At 39.6% G+C, this 11,434-nt stretch overlaps 1 protein-coding gene across 2 annotated transcripts in view; it reads right to left on the reverse strand.

Annotated features, from left to right (window-relative positions):
* Grem2 (gremlin 2, DAN family BMP antagonist) overlaps window positions 1-11,434 on the reverse strand; it is a 93,591-nt gene that overhangs the window by 29,111 nt on the left and 53,046 nt on the right. The gene's annotated exons all lie outside the window — the stretch shown is intronic.

Below are 11,434 nucleotides of genomic sequence, written 5' to 3' on the forward strand. Positions count from 1 at the left end.
GAGAGAGAGAGAGAGAGAGAGAGAGAGAGAGAGAGAGAGAGAGAGAGAGAGAACAGGTGTATACGGGTATGTATAGGTGTATAGGTGTGATGCTCCATGGCACATATGTGGAAAGCAGAGGACAACCTCCTGACTGCCATGCCTTACCTCTCTCCTTGATGAGGACAAAGTATCTTGTTCACCATTACATTAGCCAAGCTAGCTGCTTGGGAGCTTCTGGGGGATGCCTCTGTCTCTGTTTTCCATCTCACCATTGGACCACCAGGATTACAGATCCACCCTACTCTGATCAGTTGTATGTGGGTTCTAGGGATCCGAAGATCCTCTTGTCTGTACAAGCAAGCACTTCCTGAGAGAACCACTTCCTTAGCTCAAAATGCCACTGCATGTTATTAGGGTAAAGGAAGTATATCTACAGTAGTTCTCATAAGAAACACAGCTATTTTTCTATCTCACTATTTTGAATTTGAAAGCGTTTATAGTACCCTCTATTAGAAATAATGCTACATGAACACAACTAGAACAATTGTATATCATTAAAGTAGATTAGTCTTAATTTTAATGTCTCTGGTTTTGAAGTATTCTTAATGTATACTCCAGTTAAACACCTCTCCCGCTCCACACACACTAAGGATTAGGACAACCAAAAGAGAAGTTTTGATTCTATCTCTCTATGGATGGTGTAAAGGGTATCAGGGCTTGATGTGTTTCTAAAAGGTCGGAGGACAAAAAGGCACTGGAAGATAAGTGTAGCAGCAGCAGTGGAGCATGGAAGGAATTCACTGAGACAAACTTGCTTATTCCATGTCTGTGCCAGAACCAGCATGGGCTATCCATGATCCTTACTACCCATACTCTCTAGACAAACACTTTGAGTCTTTAATGGTTACAAGAATGGCCACTAGGGTGTGGAGACAAAACTCAAATTCTGAACTGTCAAAATTCTACACCTTTAACTTCAATATACACTATATAAGATGGAAGGCATTGCTGTGGCTCAGTCATCGGTCTTCTTATCCATCCTCCTACATGAATATGAAGTTATAGAAAGTTATAAGAATAAGGTAGATGATCTTTTGAGTGATGTTTAGAGAGATAACCACAAATTGGGGTAAACTGTGCTTATAAGAACCATTTCTAAGTGCTAAGCACCTGGCATTTAATTTATCTCTTACTAGAAAGCTTTTCATTCTTTTGTTATATTCAAGGAGACAAAAAAAGTTATGGAAGATTGGCTTCTATTGAAATGTGTACTGAATATCAGACTTGACCCAGAGGAGGAGGTTTTATTATTTGCTTCTCAAAGAATGAGGTCTCTCGTGAGAATTTGAAATTCCTGGGATTGAGTTTTACTATGTGAATGGCATGAACAAGAGGCTCAGCTCTTTTCTTTAAACTAGTAAATTCTAATTTTCAAATGAGTATGGTTCTCACCAACCAGTACTTGCCTGCCTCTAATCTCTAATACTTTAGAAACATTGTTGACTACAAGAAGAAAGATTAATTGAAATAGAAATATTCTAGGGACTGGATATATGGTGTGTGTGTGTTTTTTTCTATATCACCCTGAAAACCACCCACCAGCTATATTCAATTAGTTAATTAAAACAACTAAGTAATTGACACTGAGTGTATATTTCGGTCTGTTTAGTGAGTGGCTGAAATAAACCTTCACTTGCAACTGTGTCTCTCTGGCCCCTGAGCACAGGTCCAAGTGTTCTGGCAAGTCACTTCTCACTCTACCACAGCCTTGCCAGAGAGATGATCAACAGGCTGCCTGCTGAGGTTTTATGACTGACTGTAGCCTCAGAGCAGCTCTTTCAATCCAAGTAGAGCCTCAGACTCAGCACCAAGCTTTGCCAAAGCCACATCAAGGAGAATCATGGAACCTGAATTCTTTTCCATCTCTCCCCTGCTTCTTCATGAAGGGGCTCTTCAGGTTTCCGTGAAGGGAGTAGTTGATGAATCCCTATGTTCAGCAGCCAATGTTGCTATAAGGTAAAATATGACTAGAACTGCTGGATGAATTTTTTTTTTGATCTAGTCATTTCTAAGGATGGCATCATACCCACTGCCTTCATTCACTTCATATGTAAAGGTGTTGGAGGGGAAGATTTCTGTTAAGACTTTCAGGTGAGGCTGAGAAGATAAAGGTGGGGATTTATGGACATGAGACTAGTGATGTCAAGGTAATTTATCCAGAGCCTTATGCTGGATTCATTTAAACCACAGGATAGAAACCAAAATACACACAAATAAACAAAATAGTCCCTATGATGAAGAATATGATGATGATGATGATGATGATGGCAACCATTATTTTTTTGGTAGTAGGGATACAACCCAGGATTTTGACAGTCTAAGCAGGTACTGTAGCCATTGAGTTCTCTCCTCAGCTCAATTTATTTCTTATAAAGTTTGCTAATTTGATGATTGCTATTTCCATCAACAGTTTTATGAAACTACAGCGAAACATAGACATTTGGAACCACAATGAACACAGAAAAAAAATAATGGCTAATTTACCAAAATAACAAATTTGTTCATTTTTCTTCTTATGCCTCTCACTCAAGAACCACTCTTTTAGAAAGCCACTTCCAGAGGAATGGCCCTTTCGACCTGTTAATATCTCAGATAAGTAGAAAAACAAGCTGATAAAATAAGGTTTGTACATTACATGCTTATATAACAGAAACAGCATGTTTTTCAAAATACTACTAGTCACAAAATCCAGGATTATCAGAAAATTATGCAAGTACACCTTCGAGAAAACTGCTAGTGGTGTGTATTAGCTACATGAATTTGCCTATAGTCTCTGACATGACATCATAGGACTGTATACCGATTTCCTTATTATGTGGGGTGGACCCTTGAGCCCTCTTTAGTAGTTTTTTTCTAGCTTTCTTTGCATCACTGTGGGATGCTCACAGTTACTGCTGCAGTCATTTCATAAGCAGATCCAGAGGCGGCCCTAACATTCACCGTTTCACTACTTTATAAAAAGTTAGCTCAGGACTCAATAAATCCTTAAATGCTAATTTGCATTTCTATGTATGGAACAGTACACCTGGTTGGTTATACATTACACCAAGTTTCTAATTTTAGAAGCCATTGATCATTTGACAAGCGGATCAAGCCTAAAGACTTTTAAGGAAAGAAGATATATCAGTACTCCCTATTACATGATTTCCTGATTGCTGGCTCCCGAAAAGATGTCTGAGATCAAATAAATTAAGTCAGCCCTTGTTAAACAGAGCTATAGAGAGTCCTTTTCTGGAAGACGTAAGTGTGACTAATGTGATATGTGAGTCTCTAAAAGAGAGTTATAGTGTACAGGATTTCCTGAATTCTCAGACAATAGGAAAGAACAGGATTGTCATCAAGGGACTGGCTAGACAGGATGATTTTGAAGACTCTTTCCTGCTCTAAATTCTCTGATACTCTTCAGGTCACATGAAGACCAAGTTATTCTGCAGATATTTCCTACACCCTTAGCTTTCATAAAAAGCTTTAAATTTTCTTTAAATATATGGCTCTTTTTAAAGGGTGGCATAAAGGATCAAAGGGATCACATTTGGCACCAAGGAGAAGGAAGGCCCTTAAAACCATTCTACAGAAAGGGTATATGACTCAAGGAGCACATTGCTCAATTCCAAATGATTATTTCCATCTTTAACCTTCCTGACATAGCACAATCTCCCATGAAGTGACTCTTGGAAAACAAGATCAGTGGTATAAGAGCAATGCAGTGGTGATGACCAAAAGGCTTGGAGAGTCTTCCTAGAATCTCTGTGTGTAGAAAGCTTCAGGTCAAATGTGATACTTCTGTTTTTAAGATTTAGTGTGTGGCTGGGCAGTGGTGGTGCATGCCTTTAATCCTAGCACTTGGGAGGCAAAGGCAGGCAGATTTCTGAGTTGGAGGCTAGCCTGATCTACAGAGTGAGTTCCAGGACAGCCAGGGCTACACAGAGAAACCCTGTTTCAACAACAACAAAAAAACAACAGAAAAGATTTAGTGTGTGTATGTGTGTATGCATGTGTGTGTGTGTGCATGCATGCGTGTATGTGTGTGTGCGCACGCGCACATGTGTGCACCAGTGCCTACAAAGGCTAGAAGAAGGCATCAGATTCCCTGGAGCTGGAGTTATAGACACTGTGAGCCACTTGGCTGGAGTGCTGAGAACTGAACTTTGGTCCTCTACAAAAGCATCAAATGCTCTAATTCCTCAAACACTGAGCCAGATCTCCAGTTCCTAATATGTTGGTCTTGCGGTTGTATTCTTTTCCCTTGCATACACAGAACAAAAATTAGCCCTTCTTCAAGTCTGGGGAATTGTTCACCATCAAATGATCCAAAGTTTGAGAACAATAGTAAACATGAATGCACTAACTCTTGCTGTTTTAAGAAATTTCAGAGCAAAAATAGACAATTCTATAAACTCTGAAATTATGAGAGACATCTGGGAGCCCGGGTTATTAAGGGCTTTGTTGTGTTTTGTTAAGTCTTCAATCAGATTTAGTGACAAATAACTGGGATAATTGAACTTCTGACCAAGAAACTCATGGAATTAAAAAAAAGAGAGAACTCCCTCAAACCAAGCAAGATTCATTTAGAAACTCTTGTTTGGATTCCCATAAGAGGAAGAAATATCCTCACTCTTATAGTGTGTTTTCTTTCTCTTTTTGGCACAAACTGGCAGTTTGAGTTTGTGTTCTCATAACTGTCTCTACCCTGTTTATGGAGATTTCTTTTCTTTATTCTAACCTGCTGCTTGACTTTGAACAAATGGATAGTATAACTAAAAATTGATTTTCTTGGAATATCACTTACTAGGAGAAAGATAACATAGTTAAAACTAGACATAAAAGGTGGGATTAAACATGATCAGAGCGACATGCCAGCCCTAGGGAATGTGTCTGCCTCAACTTAGGCTTTACGGTCACTGTAATTTTAATCAGATTTGAATGTAATAGTATTTCATAATTTTCCACTGAGCCTTTTTCTCCTTTTCTTTGGAAAAGAAAGCCCCCCAAACAGACATTTAAAAAAGAGAATAGTATAGTTGGTGTGGTTATGTGGCAAGGATTAGTCTGCACACACATGGTCTCTGCCTGTTTCCCGACATAGAGCCGTAACTATGTCTATGCTTGTCCTTAAAATCCACTTGTCACATTCTTTCTTCAGTACAAGTGGCTGAAAATGGAAGCCATTAGGAGGTAGTTTACGCTGACCTTAGATCTTTACCAACTCAACTAAATTTCAATAAACTGTGTGACTGTATCTTGAACAATATAGACGACACTTTCCTATGAAAATGGGAGGGGCTTGAGTTAAATGATTTCAATTGGCATTTCATTTCTACAGATCTGTAAGTCTGAATGATGATGATTTTATGAAGCAAACCAAAGTTATGTAATTTATTTTTATTTTTGTGATAGAATTCTGTGACAGTCCAGGGGATGGAGGAAGCAGAATATGTCTTCAGTGAAGACTGCTCTATGTCAAATGTTATGTATAATTTGAACAATTGGTCTATGCAGTAATTGCCCCTGCCATCATCATAATCTTTATCACAATGGTACATACTATATAGTGGAACTAAGGGAGAATGCTAAGGTAAGATCCACTATAGGATAACTAGTGAACTGCCAAGGTCAGAGACAAAAACAGGCTCTTTGTCCTCTTTAACTATGTTTAGAACCTGCATAGTTACTGCCTGTAATATTTCACTCTGAAGATCCCTTTGGGTTCCTTTATACTCTTCAAGTCATTTAACTTAGAGTTTGTTTGTATTTATGTACTTAATCAGTAACAATTCATTACTGTAGTGGATTCTGTCATCTATTATGGTACAGTGAACATTAAAATATTCATTATATCCAGAAAGAATTTTGAATATTAACAGAGAATTACATTATAAAACAATAATGACAATGTCACATAATTTTCACTGTGAAATAATATTAAGATAAGCATGCCTTGGGTGTGGAGAGGGGATTTGTGAACAGACATTAAATAAATAACAATCATTTTCTATCAGAACAGCTAGCTGGGAAAAGGCTTGAAAAGGGAAAAAAATCATCTACTGCAATGGAAGAGGCCACTAATTTTAATGTGTATTTACAATACTATTATATATAATTACATATGTACATATACATGCACACATATACATAATTATATATAATTATGTACATACATATTCATATATACATAATTATATGTATACCCACACACTTAGAGGTCAGGGCATTTCATAGTCTAAAAATTGAGACAAAGTCTTCATAGCTGAAGGGTAGGGTACATGACAGACACATGGAGATGAAAGCAGAAAACTCAGTGTTTAGGAAGCCCTTGGTGTCTCACTCTAAAAGTACAACACCATCTTGATGAGCTTAAGGAGTCCTTTAAAACGTGTAAATATAAACTTATTAGCAGTAAGGAGGTGTCACTAAGTCAGGAAGTAGATGGGGTTTTCTACAAGTAGAAAAAAAAAAGAGTTCTATAGTAGAATCTATAGATCTATATCAGGTCCCTCCCAAAAACTTATAGAGAAAGCCAACAAGGAGAAATAGTTGGATTTGAGAGCTTTGAAGGCACATAGGTAGGAAGGAAAGGATGTGGGTAGATGAACAGATACCAGAAGTGGGAGAGAAGGTGAGTGTGATGTGCCCCCAGGCTCTCTGATAAAGCTGACACAGTGCATGGTGATTATCTCCATCCTTGGAAAGCCAGCCTAGAGAGACACCAGCTCCTTTGTAGGAAGGCTCATTTTAATTGGGAACATGTCATCCTTGGGTTGCCCATGAAGTTCTTGAAGATGGAGAAATATGTGTATGTATGGGAAATGTTGGTGTGTCTATAGCAGGAGATTTTTGTTAAATATGGACAATTGATCAAAACCATCATGCTTGCAGTGTGTGATGGGTAGTTAGCTGCCTTAGGTTGAGTAAGGACACAGGCAAAACTGATGGGGAAACTTTCAAGCTGATAGGTAAGTCATAACAAGAGGTGTGAGGTACTTCAGGGACAGGACAGCAAGACAGAGGGCTGAGATATAAAAACACCTGAGTTTGAAAACAAAAGTCATTTTTGTTTGACTCAGAAAAATAGCGTATGTCTTTCTCAGAAGTATGGATCCCATGTGCAATGCAAATGGAAAGAGGCAAAAACAAAAGTAGCAGATCCTTTGTGTCTGGGTACCTCAGAGAAGCCACATGTTCAGGGATGGAGAAATGGAATGTGGGAATGAGTAGGTACCGGGATGAAGGGAAAGGACATCTATTTTATTTTACATCTGAATCTCCGGAGTCCTCAAGTTGTTATTTCCATTCAAACACCAGTGAAGGAACCCTACTGAAAATGACAGATTTTGTTATCAGTAAAAACAATGATTGAAATTACAGTTGTAAGCACCTACTGTGTGCAGGAATCAAATGACAGGTTGTGTAATGTAACTACATTAGTGTATATACACATTAGCTCCACCAACTCCAATGACTGTAGTTTGCATGGAAGTAAACTTTGACCTTATAGAAGTTGTAAATAATAACAAGATGACCATGCAACTCGTATATAATTGAATCACTAGTAAAAGTGAATGTAAGAGCTGGGATTTCAACTCAGCTTTGTTGTGTAGACATTCAAAACTAGGTTTTCTGTTATTTCTGATATTTAAATATAACTTTTCTTTAAGTTTTTAAAGCATGGAAACATTGTTTCTTGGCTTTTTAGCAAAGATCAAGTGTCAGTAAAGCATGAAAATTTTTAAAAAGAGTGATTATAAAATGAAGATATAAAATGGATAAGAACATCACTTTTGGAAAACCACAGAATAATAAGCAGCTAAAGAATAAATGCAGCGTCGTCCTCAGAGGGGTCCTCCCAGCAGCTGACTCAGACAGATGCAGACACCCAGAGTCAAACAGTGAATGGAGCTTTGGAACTCTTATGGAAGAATGGGAAGGACTGTGGGCCCCTAAGGGGATAAGAACTCCACAGAAAGACCAACAGAGTCAACTAACCTGGACCCTTGGAGCTCTCAGAGACTGAGCCACCAACCAGAGAACATACATAGGCTGGACCTAGGCCTCCCCACACATATGTAGCAGATGTGTGTCTTGATCTTCATGTGGGTCCTGAACAACTGGAACAGGGGCTGTCCCGAAAGCTGTTGCCCGTATGTGGGATATGTTCTTTCAGCTGGGCTGCCTTGTCTGGCTTCAGTGGGAGAGGAAACACCTAGTCTCTCAGAGACTTGAAGTGCTGGGATGGTGGTGGGGGTACCTAGAGTGTCCCCACTGACTCAAAGGAGAAAGAGAGGGGTAATGGGAAAAGGACTGTGGGAAGGGTTTACCAGGAGGGGGCAGTGAGTAGGGTATAAAGTAAATAAGCAAAGAATAAGATACAAGTTTTTTATAATATATGCAAAAGTACGAAGTATTTTCCCAGGGGCTTCTACATAAAGAGAACAGAGAATGCAGTGGGAACAAAGAGTAAGAAAATACTGAAGAACGTGGTCCCCACGTGCTCACTGTCACCAAATGAATCTGGACACAGTTGATTTGAACCCTTTGCCTTCTGGAAAAGCAAGGGGTCTTTTTCAGAGCAATGTCACTGTAGCAAATGTCACAAGAGTGAAATGAAGACTCAAAATGATGCAAGGAATCAGAACCCCCTTTATAGGATGTTTTCAGAAAATTGATTAGCAGGGGAAGAAACAAGATCAGTTATCAACTTTAGTGGTTACCATGATGATGACTTGGACATAATTTATTATTCCTTCAACAGGGCCTTATTTGAGTTTAGTTCTAGAGTGAAGTATGAAAAACTTACCAAGAAATTTGAGACTTAAGAGCACATAATTAATCCTCTAGCAAGGTCTATTGGGAAGCAGGAAAGAAGGTATGAGCATTCGTGCACAGATGGATGTGCTGGTCTTAAATTGGTCACAGAAAGAATGTTCTGGGGTGGAAGAGTGTGTTTGTAAATTGTCACGACAACAGGTGAATAGCTGATGCTCTGAACGATTGGATTTCTCAATCTGGGCACACTGGCTTATTGTTTCCTTGGGTGAAAGAATATGACCTGCCAAAAATATGGGAGACTGAGAAAATGTTGCCTATGGCATCAGATCTGGAAGCCATCTATGTATCTGTACCTGAGGACAAGACTTCTCAGATATCAGAAGGGGTTTAGAAGGAGAGAACACTGAGCTCGAACAAAACCGATATCTAGACTAAGCAAGGATAAGAATCTTTCAAGGAGATGAAGATGTTTATAAGGAATGCCAAAGGGGGAGGAGGCTCCTTGGATAAAGTGCTTGCTGTGCAGGCATGAAAACCAATGACCAAAGGATGGAGTCAGCAGTGTCTATAATACCAGCTAAGATGGCATTATATTACCTCTACATGTACATTCATGGGTTAGTACACACCCATACACTCATACACACATGCCTAACACACACACATGCCTAACACACACACTCATACAGGAGCATACACCCATGCAAGCACCCATGTATGGACACACAGACACATTCACTCATAACAGTGAAAGATGAACAATGGACTGAGTTCACAGAAGATTAGAAGCCAAATCCCACCAGTCAAGTGCCACCACCACAGCAGTTTTAGTTACACCACGGGAGAAGTGGGAGAGGAAAGAGACACAACATGGATATTTTTCCCAACAAGCTAGAACAGGCCTCAGAGGTTTCTTCTTAAGCTCCTTCTTTCATTCCTTCCATCCTTCTGCTGTTTACACTTTAGAGTGTAAAACTGAAACTACCTGAATATATGTAAATAACTCATTAAGGGAAAGGATAAAAGAATTTTAAAAAGAAAGAAACAGTGAAAATCAGGGGAGCATGAAACAGAAGAAATAAAGAGCAAGTTGGACAAGACTAGCTGTTTTTTCCTCTGAGATGGAGAATAAGGAGAAAATAGTGGTAGGAGACACTGTGGGGCTGAAGGAGTTTGTGTTTGGACAGACCCTCTGCCCTCTAAAGGCATCTTATCAGAAAGCACAGGGGGAAGATGATGCACCAATGCAAGGTATGAGACTATAAGATGCGTGGTTGACTTAGGAAATAACCCTGGTGGGAGATGGGGGTGGGGAATGAGGATGAAATAAATAAATTGACCTTGAAGCTTCCTACTCTGCTTCAAGGAAATGCCCACGGAGCCTGAGCCGTTTCTGAGGAGCTGTTGACTTCATCGTTGCTGCAGGGTCAAATGTCATTTTTGACCACTGTAGCTACTGGGAAACCAGTTGGGCAGAAGGGGTTCAGAGAGAATGGAAGGTAGGTCACAGAAGGGTGAATATGATCACAACACATGCGGTATATGCAGGAAACTACCAAAACAGAAGACAAATACAAACCATCAGAGGGAGTACAGCACATCCTGCAGGCACAGAAAGATTATTTCTTTATTATGAAATGGAAAGTAATCACGTAACTCCCACAAGATGCCCATCACTCTTGCAAAAACTTTTATGGCAGTTACAAGGTACTCCTTCTGAGATTGAACTCTGAAATGGTTTTCTATAAAACACAGAACTTGCTCTATTAAACCCAAACAACCCCTAAGCCTCCATTCTATGCCTATTAAGGTCTAGTGTAGATTAAAAAGGGAGGGTACTAACAGAACTTCAGAATCAGACATGTTTGAAGGAGGAAAGATAGCCTTACCTCAGCAGCTGTGTTAGAGCTAAACCACGTGCACTGAGTCCTTTCCCTCTCTATCAGGCTCCAGCTATTCTGTCTTGATTTACCATTCACTGTCTGATGCATCCTAGCTTGGTCAAAACCAAACACGTTGGGCTGGGGAAATGGATCAGTTGGTAAAGTGTTTACTACAGGGTTCTAATTGCTTGTGTTTGATCCACCAAAACCCACAAAACATAAATAGTAAATGAAATATTTTTGAAATGGTCATATCAACAAATGCCTATCATCCCAGCATTGGGTAGGCAGAAACAGGAGGATCCCTAAGGCTAGCTGGTCAGTTAGGCTAATGCAAATGGTGACCCCTGTGCTCTGTGAGAAAGCCAATTTTCAAAACAGAAAATAGTGATGTTAAGAGTGACTGAAAAATCCACCCAATCTCTACCTCTGGCCTCCACATACACCCCACAAATGCACTTGCAGACACACGAACAGTACACGCTTCTAAGCAAACCTGTTTGCTTTGGCTCATGTGAGGTCTTCCCGTCTCCTTTTTCTTTTCTTTTCTTCTTCTTTTTTTTTTTTTTTTTAAATGTCTCTGAACACTTGGGATTTTGTTATCCTTCTCCTGTTCTGTTTCCTGAGCTTGTATGAAAGACTCATCTCAAAGTATTTAATGGAGAGAGAGGTGGGGAGAGGAGGGGGAGAGAGGAGAGGGAGAGGGAGAGGGAGAGAGGGAGAGGGGGAGAGAGAGAGAGAGA

This window comes from Mus pahari, chromosome 5, assembly GCF_900095145.1.
Source record: "Mus pahari chromosome 5, PAHARI_EIJ_v1.1, whole genome shotgun sequence".
Taxonomy (NCBI): Eukaryota; Metazoa; Chordata; class Mammalia; order Rodentia; family Muridae; genus Mus; species Mus pahari.